Raw genomic sequence first — 15,411 nt, 5'->3', positions numbered from 1 at the left:
AGCTCATTAATCAAAGATGGTTATGTTTCCTAACCATAAACAATGAGTTGTTATTTGATTAACGAGGTCACATCATTAGTTGAATGATCTGATTGACATGACCCATTCCATTAGCTTAGCACCCGATCGTTTAGTATGTTGCTATTGCTTTCTTCATGACTTATACATGTTCCTATGACTATGAGATTATGCAACTCCCGTTTACCGGAGGAACACTTTGGGTGCTACCAAACGTCACAACGTAACTGGGTGATTATAAAGGAGCATTACAGGTGTCTCCAAAGGTAGATGTTGGGTTGGCGTATTTCGAGATTAGGATTTGTCACTCCGATTGTCGGAGAGGTATCTCTGGGCCCTCTCGGTAATACACATCACATAAGCCTTGCAAGCATTACAACTAATATGTTAGTTGCGAGATGATGTATTACGGAACGAGTAAAGAGACTTGCCGGTAACGAGATTGAACTAGGTATTGGATACCGACAATCGAATCTCGGGCAAGTAACATACCGATGACAAAGGGAACAACGTATGTTGTTATGCGGTCTGACCGATAAAGATCTTCGTAGAATATGTAGGAGCCAATATGGGCATCCAGGTCCCGCTATTGGTTATTGACCGGAGACGTGTCTCGGTCATGTCTACATTGTTCTCGAACCCGTAGGGTCCGCACGCTTAAGGTTACAATGACAGTTATATTATGAGTTTATGCATTTTGATGTACCGAAGGTTGTTCGGAGTCCCGGATGTGATCACGGACATGACGAGGAGTCTCGAAATGGTCGAGACGTAAAGATTGATATATTGGAAGTCTATATTTGGATATCGGAAGTGTTCCGGGTGAAATCGGGATTTTACCGGAGTACCGGGAGGGTTACTGGAACCCCCCGGGAGCTATATGGGCCATAGTGGGCCTTAGTGGAAAAGAGAAGGGGCTGCCCTAGATGGGCTGCGCGCCTCCCCCCTTCCCCTAGTCCTATTAGGACTAGGAGAGGTGGCCGGCCCCCTCCTCCTCTTTTCCCCCTCCGCGAATCCTATTCCAACTAGGATTGGGGGGGGGGGAATCCTACTCCCAGAGGGAGTAGGACTCTCCTGGCGCACCAAGCTTGGCCGGCCAGCCTCCCCCCCTCTACTCCTTTATATACGGAGGAAGAGGGCACCTCTAGACACACAAGTTGATCCACGTGATCTATTCCTTAGCCGCGTGCGGTGCCCCCTGCCACCATATTCCTCGATAATACTGTAGCGGAGTTTAGGCGAAGCCCTGCTGCTGTAGTTCATCAAGATCGTCACCACGCCGTCGTGCTGACGAAACTCTGCCCCGACACTTTGCTGGATCGGAGTCCGGGGATCGTCATCGAGCTGAACGTGTGCTCGAACTCGAAGGTGCCGTAGTTTCGGTACTTGATCGGTTGGATCGTGAAGACGTACGACTACTTCCTCTACGTCGTGTCATCGCTTCCGCAGTCGGTCTGCGTTGGGTACGTAGACAACACTCTCCCCCTCGTTGCTATGCATCACATGATGTTGCGTGTGCGTAGGAAATTTTTTGAAATTACTACGAAACCCAACAATTTTGCCATGCATCGCCGACCTCGACGCCCCTCTCAGCAGCCCATGCATCTCCACCCCGGCTCCTGCTGCTGTAGGCTTCCATGTTGCTGCCATCACCCAGAAGGTCGACTGCCTCCACCTCGACGCTGGACAGGGAAGCACCAGTCAGGTGGGCGGACCGCAACAGCTGTTCTGCCCCCCGCCGTTGGCCATCCTCGACGCTCCACCAGCTCCGCCTGGCCGTCCACGCTCATCAGCTCCCCCGAAAGTGCAGGCCTCTTCTGCTCCTTCTCGCCAAAGCGCGCGTCAGGCCGTGTCCGGCTGCACTGTGCCTGTGGCTCAGCGCGCGGCGCTGCGCCTCGTCCAAGAACTTGGCGGCCTCGGCCCAAAGGATCGGATAACTCCATCGGCGGCGGCTGCCCTGCTCAAGCGCTTCGAGGATCCCCTGTCCCGCAGTGACATCAAGGCGATCGCAAAGCTCACTGGCCTGGACAGTAAGGCACTGGAAATCGCAGCCGGGATGGCCGGCGCGGATGTTGAGGATGTAGCTTGATCATGTTAGTGTTACCTAGTTGTCTTCGACGACGGCTGGTTTTAGACCAGTTCGAGTTAGGATTAGTCTTCATGTGAAGTCTTCAGTTAGCAGGATCAGTTTCTAGCCACCGCCGGGATTTTGGGCCTATTGGTGGCCGGCGGTGCCCCCTGGGTCGATGTAATGTGTGTTGTAACCCCTCTGTTTTAATGGATAGTCAACGAAGCAAACTCCCTGTCTCCATGATTGATACAAATTATAGGATTATGTCGTGGAATGTTAGAGGCCTTAACACGCCGGCTGCAGTTAGAGAGGTGGCGCAGGCAAACAAGATCTCAATCCTAAACCTATAAGAAACTAAAATAGAGGCTTGGACTTCTGAAATGGCTCGCGACGTTGGGGGAAATCTTCTGCAGGGCTGCGTGGTGCTTCCGGCAGTGGGCACAAGAGGGGGCGCGACAATCTTCTGGGACAAGCAGATCGTCGACATCACGGATCAGATCATTGCTAGTTTCTGCATCACTGCCAAGGTGAGGATCATTAGCACCGGTCACTCGTTTTGGATGACTACAGTATATGGGCCGACGGATGACCAGCAGAAAGCAAATTTTCTGTCTGAGCTGGCTGCGGTTGCACCGGTGGCCTCAGAGCCATGGATGCTGAACAGCGACTTCAACATGATTTACCAAGCTAGGGACAAGAACAACTCCAACATCAACAGAAGAATGATGGGCCGTTTCCGTAGAGCAATTAACCTTGTCGGGGTAAAAGAGGTCAAATGCAAAAATAGGAGATTTACGTGGAGCAGCGAGAGGGAGGACCCAACTCTTTGTAGCATCGACAAGGTTTTCTGCAACCTGGCATGGGAGGACATGCACCCAAACTTTGTGCTAATGGCGGCCTCCACTTCGTTCTCTGATCATTGCCCTCTGGTGCTGGCTAATGAAGTTAGGCCTGTCACCAGGGCAAGCTTCAGATTCAGAAACTTTTGGACAGTCTTTCCTCATTTCCAAGAGACGGTGCAGCATGCTTGGGAGAGGCATGTCTGCCATGACTTCCCGTTCGTCAGATTGAAGAAGAAAATGGAAAGAGTTGCGGTGGATTTAAAGGTTTGGAGCAAAAGTTTGTTTGGGGTGCAAAACTTCAATTTCACATCGCCAACGAGGTCATCATGAGGCTAGACGCAGCGCTGGAGGCCAGACCGCTGTCACCTGACGAGCTACACCTGAGGAAGCAGCTAAAACTAAAGGTTCTTGGGCTGGCAGCAATTGAAAGGGCTCGCAAGAAGCAGGCCTCCAGGATTTCTTGGCTCCGCGCGGGAGATGCAAACTCAAAGTTCTTTCATGCCCGCGTCCTCTCACATCGTAAAAAAAACTACATCCACTCGATCAAGCACGGCGACGCCATTGTCACAGAGCCGCGGGAGAAAGCTAAGTTGGCCTTCGATCACTTCGCCCGCGGCCTTGGGGATACCTGGCATCGAAGCTGCACACTTAACTGGGACATGCTCCAGCTGCCAGCCGTCGACCTGCAAGGCATCGATCTTCCTTTCCGTGAGCAAGAAATCTGGGCGGCCATCAAGGCATCTCCAATAGAAAAAGCTCCTGGGCCGGATGGGTTCACTGGCAAGTTCTTCAGATCATGTTGGCACATTATCAAACTAGATATCATGGCGGTTTTCCAAAAGTTCTACAACCTAGCGGGTGGCAATTTTGCCGATCTGAACGTTGCCTTCATTGCCTTGCTGCCAAAGAAGGATGGAGCAACAGAGTTGGGTCACTTTCGTCCGATCAGCCTCATTCATTCCATGGCTAAGTTGATTGCAAAAGTTCTATCCATGAGACTAGCGCCTCGGCTTCAAGACCTGATTTCCCCAGCACAAACGGCGTTTCAGAAAGGAGAATGCGCTGGCAATGGCTGGCATGGGCAAGGCCTGAGAAGCCTTGGGTTGCCGTGTCCCCAGGTCCTGATGATCAGGAAAGGGCTCTGTTTGCCAACGCGACATCTATCCGTGTTGGCAATGGAAAAAGCACCAACTTCTGGAAGGATACCTGGATCGGAAATGAGCCACTATCTACAACTTTCCCTGCTCTGTTCAGTCACGCGAGGCGCAAGAACAGATCGGTTGGGGAGGCGCTGGCAAATGATCAGTGGATTTCAGATTTACAACATGGAGATACAGCAGCAATAGCTCCTCAGTTTCTGCAGATGTGGCGACTCTTTGACGCAGCGCCAATTGCCATGGCTCCTGATCAAGAAGACGAAATCACATGGAAGCTCAATCGCGAAGGAACATACACTGCCAAAACAGCTTATCAGATGCAATGTCAGCAAGCCCCCAACCCGGCCTACAGCAGCTTCATCTGGAAGGTCTGGGCTCCCAACAAGCTCAAAATGTTCATGTGGCTATTGATAAGAGATCGACTGTGGTGCAACGACAGACTGCAAAGAAGAGGTTGGCCCAATAGCTATTTTTGCCCTTTGTGCACCAGGAACTTGGAAACATCTACACACCTCATCTGGAGCTGCAGTTTCTCGCACCTGGTTTGGGGGAAATGTGCCACTTGGTCAGGCTGCTCTTCGCTGGCACCAGTCACGACGTTTCAGCTCAGCTCGGCACAGACTTGCCAACTCCTCATCAACAAGACTGCTACCGCTTGCAGGCGCGGAATCAGATCGCTGGTCATCATGATCGCCTAGGAATTGTGGAGGGAAAGGAACCACTGCGTTTTTCGGGCAAAAACACCGCGGGTGGATGATGTTCTCACGGCAATCAGGAGCAATATCGAGCAATGGAGACTGGCCGGAGCCAAATGCTTAGAGTCTCAAGAGAGGGGAGGGCAACTGTATTTTTCTATTTTTCATCCACCTGATCGCTTGATCTTATGTTTCCACTGCTTTCTGCTAAATTAATGAAGCCGGCAATATGTCGGGTCTTTCAAAAAAGATAACTTACAAGGCTGTGAGGAGGGCTAGCAACAAGCTGGCGCACAAGATTGCAGCTCATGCCAGGAGACAGGGAGACTGTTTCTCTATTGGAGATGTCCCTCCAAACCTTAGAAGCATCCTCTTGGAGGATTGCAATAACACCGTTCTGTAATAAACCTGTGGTTGGGTTGTTCCTCAAAAACAAAACTAAAAGTGTATTCGTTACTCTATATTTCAGTTTTGGTACTCTTCCTCCCGGGACCCAAGACGTTCCGCCCTCTTTGCCCGAGTCGACTTCATAGCTCTGTCAAACGCAACAGCTCGGAACTTGAACACAGTTGCTATCTTTGTTGGTGGCATAACATAAGTAACCATGCCGCCGATAGTATAACCTCCGTTGGCCATAGTTTCGGCGGCTACCAAGTAGAAGAGGTGTGCCCCGACGAGCAAGGTAGTGTGAACTACATCTGGGAGCAGGGAAGGGAATGAATCTTTATTAGAATTGTAATGTTGGCCCTGACATCATTGTAGCGTTGAAAGCTCCATTTATAGAATCAAATAATTTTAAGAGTCTTCGGCCCAGAGCGTGCCTATTGAAAACGACACCGTATGCCTCAATTTAAGCATAGCATGGCTCCTACAGTGGAAAGAATGGGGTGCCTGGGGCCCTAGCCACGAAATAGCCAAGTCCCAAGCAGTGTCAATGCCGAAAGCCAAATGGGAGTCTTGTGTTGTCACATTATCGAAGGCACGAGTCGACATAGTGCCAACCCTAGGCAAAAATAAATAAGGTTCTGGGTAAGGAGAAATGTATAGGTGCTAACTAGGGCAATTTTAGTAAAAAGAAATGCAATATTTGGTTGTCCTTGTTGACGGCAGAGATGGCTCTCTTCAACAGAGGGTGTGGTGAAGATTAACACCGAGTCTCCGACGGGTAGAGTCTCAAAGTCCGACTATTCGGAGCAAAAAGCATTGTGTATCAAGATGCACAAGGTCCTTTCTTATCTCTTTTGCTATGGTCTCTTCAAGGCGCCGGTGGGTCCGGCTATCCTAGAGCGAGGTTGTCCATGATTTCTTCTTAAGTGGTTATCTTTCCAAAAGAAAGAAGAGAAATTATTTAGTTTTGCTAAATCTCGTACGACCTAATATTTTCCCTTACAAGTCCCAATACATTTTTAAAAAGTGCAACTTCAATATTCGAAAACTGCAAGTTATACCTTATACCTTTTTTCATAGAAAGTGAATTTTTCAGGATCAATTGGGACCTGGAATTAAGGCAAACCCAAATCATTCTTCTAGCAAAGATCTGACACCGCTAGAGTAAATGTAGATAACTTGTATTCCCTCTGTTCCATAATGTAGTGCCTATAGACTTTTAAGTCAAACTTACAAACTTTGACCAAATTTCTAGAGAAAAACACCCACATCTAAAATACCAAATACATATCATTAGATACATCATGAGACGTACTTTCATACTGTATATATTTGGTATTGTAGATGTAAATACTTTTCTCTATAAACTTGTTCAAAGTTAATCAAATTTAAGTTTTTATAAATCTAAAAGCATTATGGAACAGAGGAGTATAACCATGAACAGCGACCATCAATAAATCATTTCCAGTTATGCTAGAATAAAACACGGCAGGTGCAGCAAAACATTCCCTGCTACTCAACTAGTGTTCCACCAGCTTCAGCATCAAAGACAACAAGTTTGTTAAGTGATACAACGGAAGGGACTAACATTGGTAATATCATGAAACTTGGCACACGGAAGTACGGAACTCAGCTATCTGACACCGTCTCTTCAGACGATGCGCCGGTGTCGCTCGGGTTGGCGCCGCTTGGCCCTGCCGCTATAGCAGCGGCCCTCTGGTTTTGAACCAAGGTGTCACCGCTGGTACAGAAAAGCTTCTTGCTAGACTGCGCCACTCCGCTTTCCACTTCAGCGCCAGCTTCAAAGATGTCTGGCATGTCATGTGGTTTCTTGTCGTCGGGGAACAGAAAGTGGGCAGCTCTCAGGTTGTCATGCAGTGGTTCTGCAGTGGACTGGCCTAGCGCCTGCGATGCGCTTGACCACATCTCGGGGTTGAACCAGCTTTTACCGGTGTCGGCGCCCTTGGTAGGCCACTGAGAAAGGCTGTTCATTGGTTGTTGATTGATGGGAAGGAGCATAGACGACGTCCTCTCTGATAGTTCTTGGCACCAGTGTGACCTGTTGTCATAGTATGACTTTTCAAGCTTGGTTGTCTTCCTACGCCTGCTCCCATTTCTCCCCTGTGAGGAAGAACCAGGGAAGCCTCCCAGAGGCAAATTTCTTGGCACATTGTTGACTCCATGAAGGTTAAACCTGCCAAGGCTTGACAAATAATGCTGGCCTCTATCCAAAGCATGAGCATTCTGAAGGTGCACCTCGCCCAAGGAAAGGTCTGATTGGACTGCAAGAAATGGAGACTTTGAGCTTCCGGTGCAGGAATTGCTTCCAGCATAATCTTCAGCTATATGGGGTGGCGGTGTAGAACCTAGAGCAGATGCTCTGATTGATTGAAGGTCCACAGGTAGAAGTTTCTTTTGCTCCTTGCTCCATTGTTCAGAAAGATCCTCAGACATTCTTGAGCTTGAGAACCGTAGCCGTGTATCCCTCAGCATTGCATTCCAGTTACTCGTTCCATCCCTCCTCACTCCAATCCACAGAAAATCTAACTCTTCTTCCGACCAGGGAACCTGGTGTCTTTTGTAGGAGTATGTGTTGATCCTTTCTGTCAGCAAATGAATGCCACTGGACTTGCCACTGTATTGGAAACTATCCAAGCGGTAGTCTAAACTGGACTCAGGAGCATTATCCATTATTCTGAATTTCAGTTCTGAAGGCATGCTCTTTGGTTCCTTCGAATTTCCAGATTTCCTTGACAGAGGCGGATCATACAAATTTGAGTATAAGGTATGCAATGCTGGTGTTCCCTCTTGATGTTGTTCTTTACCATGTACAGCATCTTTCTCCTTCGTAAAAAATAGCCTTTCAATTGGTTGAGAAACTTGTTTTTGTCCAGTAACAAAATGATCCTGTAAGCAGTACAAAATGTTTAACGCATGGATATATATAAGGTGGTATAATCATGGTTTTCAATTTCATTTTCAGAAAAAAAAATTCAGCACCAACTGAAATCACCGAAATTCAGTGATTTCGGTTTTCATTTCAGTCAAAGCACCAAAATATTCACTTGAATTCAATCAAAATTTTGATTTTCTGGAAAGTATTTAAAAATATATTTGAATTCCTTCGTAGTACTGAAATTGCCAAAATATTTTGGCCGAAATGGAAATATTTCAGTGTCTGCTGAAATTAATGAAATTCAGTGAATTTCATCGAAAGTGAAAACCATGGGTATGATACATGTCTCAAGCTTATAAACAAGATGGTGATGGAAACTGAGACAGAATAAAAACATTTGAAATGAAGAGTACAGCTATGTATGATTTAGAAAGGAAAAATGGTTTGACTTGACTGACAAAATAATCCTCTAAGTGGGTGAGGCTGATGGATTCTCGGCCCAAGCAAAGAACTACCAATGAAGCAATTCCTAAAAGATGTGCCAAATATATGATTTTGTCATGCTCACCTGATCTGTCAGCCTTCGAACAGATGAGTCATCCAGGCCGTGAAGCCTCTCTTGAGGTAATTCGACAGAATTCAGGTTGATCTTCCCTAAATTAAATCTGCTTTTGTTTTCCTCCTGAACCACCTTTGAATTTTCTGGCAGTTTACCCCTGGCCCTCTCATCATTATCACCGTCCAAGACAATGATTGGAATATGTTTTGTTGAACCTTTGGATTCTGGAGGATCATCTGTCCACAGATATACTGGTAAGTTTCAACCTATTTAAATTTATTTATTTTGCCTAGTTAACTATGAAGGGGCCGTTACCATGTAATTCCTTCATTTCAACAGCTTCTGCTGCTTCAACAACACGACCTAGAGTTTTGCTCCAGTCCTCCGCTCTTGCATCTTCAATATGCCATGTGGAAACCGTATGCTGCAATGTAGATTTTAGCATGCGTGAACTGCAAAAGAAGTACCGAATTAGTCATTCAAAAATGTAAGTGTAGCAATAACATTACTCCAATGTCAGATCACAGCGCTTAACAAACACAATTTCGTTATACCTTTTTTCGGCAAGCAAGCGTTGAGCTGATACGGTTAGTCCAGTACTTGTTCCTTCTATAGCTACCTGCACACAGAATATACAGAGTTAATGCTGCATTATAATTTTTGACACCTTTAGCCATCATGGCGTGCACCATTTACTGACGAGTTTACCATATATAGCGAGAGAAATAGGGCATTATTAACTCGTTTACAGTGGAGCATATATGTAATTCTCTTTTGTTAATGCATTGTGAGTTTGTGACTTCTTTGGCATCTGCACATCTATGTCATAGTTACGACGCAAATTTGCCTATAATATTGATTGGTTATTGCACATATAAAGTATGCAATAATATAATAAAGAAACTAGTCAGAACTGAGTGCTAGCTCAGTTCTCATCCCCCATTTTATTTATATAATAAAATAAACTAATAGCCGCATTATTCTTATTGCTCACGATAGACCCAATGCTACAAGCCCCCACACCAGGTGGATTTTTTGTATATTACCCCTACACATTGCAATGCAAAGAGGCTGCGTCGAACCCAGGACCGCTTGGCACAAGTAGGGAGTACTTTACCACTGCGCCAAGCATGTCCTTCATTATTCTTGTTTGTTAGCTGGGTAAAAATTGTATAGCCCTTTTTCACACAGAAAAAAATATAACTCGTTTAATACCAACATTAAGCAGAATCAAAAGTTGCCAAAATTTGCGGAAAAATAGAGATTGGCAAAACAAAGTTGGTAACCAACCAATCACGATCCAATATTTGGCATTTGCCCAATATTTGCCATGTCAACTTTTGGCATCGAACCAATCATGTTCATAATCAACATAAACGAGGTAGATAATATATGATTTCGATATTATAATAGTGTCATATTTCAAATAAAATAAGTAAAACAAGCAATAAGTAAGGACAGCATTATAGTTGGGTACAAAGGCAACAGAATTAACTCCCATTCATTTTCAATATTCGCCTTGATATTAACTTACTATATCCGAATCCAAGTGCTTAAGCAAATAACAATGTAAGAGGAAACCATAGCACCATGAATATGAGTAAGGAGTTAAAACAATGTCATTTTTGCAGCACAGTAGAAGAGTGTTGTATGACGAGTCACAAAACATACCTTATCTGCAGTATCCAAAAAATCGCCATTGGTTACTTTGAGCAAGGGTGTAGCATTAATTGGTAAACTTTGTGGGTTACATGCCAGTGTTGAGTATTCTTTGCCGTTATCACTCGTATAGTTTCTCTTAATTTTCCTTTTCACACGCCTCTGGAAGGTGAGCTGAGGACTAAATCTGTTCTTACATTGATTACGTCTGCAAGTATCTTCTGGCCCTTGGTGAGAATTTATTGCCGCATGAGCAGAGTTATTAGAATCCTTTGCTTGATTAGTTGTCTCGTTAGCATGTCCGACATCCCATACAGACACTAGTAGAAAACAGGGCTTTGGTCCAGGCCGGGTCAGTCCATTAGTCCCGGTTCAGTCCAGAACCGGGACCAATGTGGGCATATTGGTCCCAGTTCGTGAGCCCAGGGGGCCGGCCGGGCCATGTGGGCCATTGGTCCCGGTTCATCTGGACCTTTTGGTCCCAGTTGGTGGGATGAACCGGAACCAATGGGTCTCGCTCCTGGCCCACCACCATTGGTCCCGGTTGGTGGCTTGAACCGGGACCAAAGGCTCCCCTTTAGTCCCGGCTCATGCCACCAACCGGGACCAATGAGGTGCCTATATATACCCCTCTCTCGCGAGCAGAGTACCCCAGTGCTCTGTTTTTCTCTGGCCGAGGGGGAGAGGGCTTGGTGGTGCTCTAGCTCACCTCCTATGCACACAAGGTGTTCGATGGAATGCCCGAGCCACACTACTTAAGCTTTCTCCTCTCCAAGCTCGACCTCGAAGCTCCATTTTCCATAATATTTGTCTAGAACTGGAAGCAGGGATTGGATTAACTGCATCATTGGTGCAATGTAATTTATCATTCCACACCTCTGCTACTGGGAGAGAACAAATCCCAGGTCGCCCCATCCGTGGCAATGGTTCACATAGTGGAATTTCCTTTTGTTCTTTCTTCGATGCATGGGCACATAGCTTATCTGTTTCTTCTATGGCGCTTTCTTGCTTTGGCTTGCAGGCATCCTGTTGCTGTGTAGAGGTAGACTGTCAATTTTCCAAAGGAGGAAAGGTACAAAGTTGCAAAACAAGGAAGGCGATTGGCATATGGATATAGAATTAAAAAGCCATAAAGAATTGAACCTATGGCATAATAATCATTCATGCAATATGCTATATCTTGCTTATCATAAAAAACATAATACTCTGAGAACATCCAGCTGTTGATATTTTTAGATAGAAATGATTGCATCATATTGGTATCATAAATTTCCAAATACACAAATGATAAGATCTCGTAAAACACGTGGCTCATATTGTACTGGTTGGTGCAGCGACTCATTTGCCCTCCATGAAAATGGCGTGAAAATTTACCAAACATGCAGCTATTGAAATTTTAGATACCAATGTGTGCGTCATATGGCATCATAAAATTTTCTGAAGACAAATGACAGAGTTGTTAAAAACATGTAGCTCATGTTGTAATGGTTGGTGCAGCAACTTTTGTGCCCTACTTAAAAAGCCGTGAAAATTTGCAATTGTAAAAGGCGGGAAAACCAGAAATATCAGAATTAACATGGACAGAAAGATGCAATAGAAATTATATCAAACATCAATAATCATACAACGATAAGGAAAGGGAGAACTCAAGGTTTCTTACATGATTACATCCATTGAGCATGTCGTTATCAGTGTCCGCCCCGTCTTCTGGGGCTTCGCTGTCGGCAAGCCCACCGCTAGAAACAGTAGCAAGCTCAGAAGTCGCTCTACCGGTTGTCTGAGCGAGTGATGTACCGCGCTTCCTCTTGTGGGTTATTGTGATGTTGGCACTCTTGTCGAACCGCGCCAAAACACGACTCGAGCGAGCCTACATACATGAGAAAACAATGGCCATAAGTACTATCCAGAGACTTGCTGGAAATATAGATAGGGATTTTGCTGCAGAACTCCATCAACACCCGGACATAAGGATGAGTCTCTCGATCTATCATGCAGACAAGTCATTATTATTGCATAATATAAACAACTGCATATACTTATATCTGCTTAGCATAACACAGATAATACTCTGAGAACATCCGGCTATATATTGACTGTACAAATGTCTCTACATCTTATTGGTATCACACAATTTTAAAAGACACGAATAATAGAGCTCTACAAACACGTGGATCATATTGTACTATTTGGCGCAAAAACTTTTGCGGCCTCCTTAAAAAAGGCACGGAAAATTACCATCTTAGAAGGCGGGAAAATCAGTAACAACAGAACTAACGTAGTCGGCTTGATTCAACAGAAATAACATCAAATATCAACGATTTCCAAGACACAATGATAGAGTTCTAAAAACACGTGGCTCATATCAAACATCAAACATCCAACAACTATAGTGTTCTGAGAACATGCAGCTATTGACATCTTTAGATACAAATGTCTTTACATCATATTAGTATCACACAATTTTTAAAGACATAAACGATAGAGCTCTACAAACACGTGGATCATATTGTACTATTCGGTGCAACAACTTTTGCGCCCTCCTTAAAAAAGGCACGGAAAATTACCATCTTAGAAGGCGGGAAAATCAGTAACAACAGAACTAACATAGCCGGCTTGATTCAACAGAAATAACATCAAATATCAAGGATTTCCAAGGACACGATGATAGAGTTCTAAAAACGCGTGGCTCATGTCAAACGTCAAACATCAAACAATTATAGTGTTCTGAGAACATGCAGCTATTGACATCTTTAGATACAAGTGTCTTTACATCAGATTGGTATCACACAATTTTCAAAGACACAAATGATAGAGCTCTACAAACGCGTGGATCATATTGTACTATTCGTCGCAACAACTTTTGCGCCCTCCTTAAGAAAGGCACGAAAATTACCATCTTAGAAGCTGGGAAAATCAGTAACGACAGAACTAACTTAGACAGCCAAATTCAATAGAAATAACATCAAATATCAACGATTTCCAAAGACACAATGATAGAGCTCTAAAAACACGTGGCTCATATCAAACATCAAATAAATATAGTGTTCTAAGAACATGCAGCTATTGACATCTTGAGATACAAGTGTCTTTCCATCCTATTGGTACCACACAATTTCCGAAGACACAAATGATATAGTTGTAGAAACACATGGCTCATACTGTACTATTCCACGCAGCCACTTTTGCGCCCTCCTTAAAAAAAGGCGCGAAAAATTACCATCTTAGAAGGCGGGAAAATGAGTATCGACATAACTTACGTAGAAAGCCAAATTCAACAGAAATAACATCAAATATTAACGATTTCCAAAGACACAATGATAGAGAGTTCCAAAAACATGTGGCTCATATCAAACATCAAACAAATATAGTGTTCTAAAAACATGCAGCTATTGACATCTTGAGATACAAGTGTCTTTGCATCCTATTGGTACCACACAATTTTCGAAGACACAAATGATATAGTTGTATAAACACGTGGCTCATATATTCCATGCAGCCACTTTTGCGCCCTCCTTAAAAAAAGCGCAACAAATCAGTAACGGCAGACTGGCAGATTCAACAAAAATATCATCAAATATCAATAATTCTACAACGACGATAAGGAGATAGAGTCAGGCTTCCTTACATCGGCATCGGCATCGGCATCGGGCTGGTCTTTGGTGGCTTGGCTGCCGGCAACCCCACTGCTAGAAACAGGAGGAGGCTCCGCCGGAGTGGCGCCATCAGCCCTCCGAGCGTGCGACGTCCCACGCTTCCTCTGGTAGGTTACCATTATCTTGGTGCTCATCTCGGACGACACCAAACTCAGCGAGCCTACATAAGAGAATGAAATGATGAGTGTAATTGATCAACTGTAGCTGCTGAAAATATAAATCGCGATTTTGCCACAGACCGCAGCAAAGTTACCTCCATCCCCACTAGGACTCAAGGATAAGAGCCTCAATCTATATCTCCATACATAGAGACAGTTCATTTGGAAAAAGAAGACGATAACTAAATCCATGGGTAAAAGGACAAAGCTAACCCAACACTCGCCCATCATCAAGGATCGATTCCCCCACGCACCCAAACTGCAGACAACCACACCGTATTATACTATGCAAAATCGAGCCGAAATGCACACGGCCACTACTACTACTATCTCCGATCCTAATCTCCCCGGTGCAAACACACGGAAGCTATCAGGCACACGGAACCCCGGTTCCGCTTACAAACTCCAGCATCGCCTTCGACGAACACCGATCCATCCGACCTCGAACCCGCTAGAGCGAAGTGGATCGCGAACGGCGCCTTCCCCGGCCGGCACCGCTCCTCCCCGTCCGTTTCCCTTTCGCCGTCCTCCTACTCCTCGCTCGCCGGCGCGGCTCCTCAACGAACCGAAAACCAACCCTCGCAGGTCGCGCGCGCGGGCACGGTATCCGTGATTCCGCGAACCGGACGGGAAGGGGATAACCCGGAGACTGAGGGAAGGAGGGAGGGAGGGAGGAACCGCTTACCTCGATCCGGCGCGGCGGCGGGATTTCGGAGGAAGGCAGCAAGGGAGTTTCTCGTGCTGCGTTCCCTCTCGCTCGCTCGCTCGCACCACTCAATTCAGTTTCGAGAGACGCGCCCACCATATTTTTGACATTCCTGTCTGCTGGCCGCTCTCACCACTTTTCTGTTGGCTCATGTCATTGTACCGGAATGCCCTCCAGATCCCCGAGACGTGCGTGCGCAAGGGCAGAGGCCGGGCTACTAGGGTTGGAGGGGTAGGTTCGGAAACGCCATGAGGTCATTGTGAGGTCTTTTTTCTTTTGCCCTCTAACGAATGTTTTTTTTAGGAATTAGGTCCGCTGTCCGCGGACAGAGGAATAGCTCATGGACAAGAATGTGGAAGCCGGCCATCCAATGCTATCCACATACATTTTAAATCGGCTTTAAATAAACCGGAGGAAATTCATGGAAACCCGATGATTTTTATACAAATCGGATAAAATTCATTACATTTTGGACTTTTTTAACTAAATCATACTCTAACCTAGTCTAAATTACCGCCAGCGCTCATTCCCCATTTCCGGCTGGCAATGAGCCCCGGGAAGTGAAGCTCCAGCTGCGCCTCTGCAGCCTACAAGCGACTAATCAGCAGAC

General features: G+C 45.6%; 1 pseudogene; it reads right to left on the bottom strand.

The window, feature by feature from the left end:
• Window positions 1-6,707: 6,707 nt before the first annotated feature.
• LOC125517036 lies at window positions 6,708-14,071 on the bottom strand (annotated as a pseudogene).
• Window positions 14,072-15,411: the final 1,340 nt, after the last annotated feature.

This window comes from Triticum urartu, chromosome 6 (genome assembly GCF_003073215.2).
Source record: "Triticum urartu cultivar G1812 chromosome 6, Tu2.1, whole genome shotgun sequence".
NCBI classification, from domain to species: Eukaryota; Viridiplantae; Streptophyta; class Magnoliopsida; order Poales; family Poaceae; genus Triticum; species Triticum urartu.
Note: the sequence above shows the minus strand (reverse complement) of the source record. Positions and strands in the feature narration are given on the sequence as shown.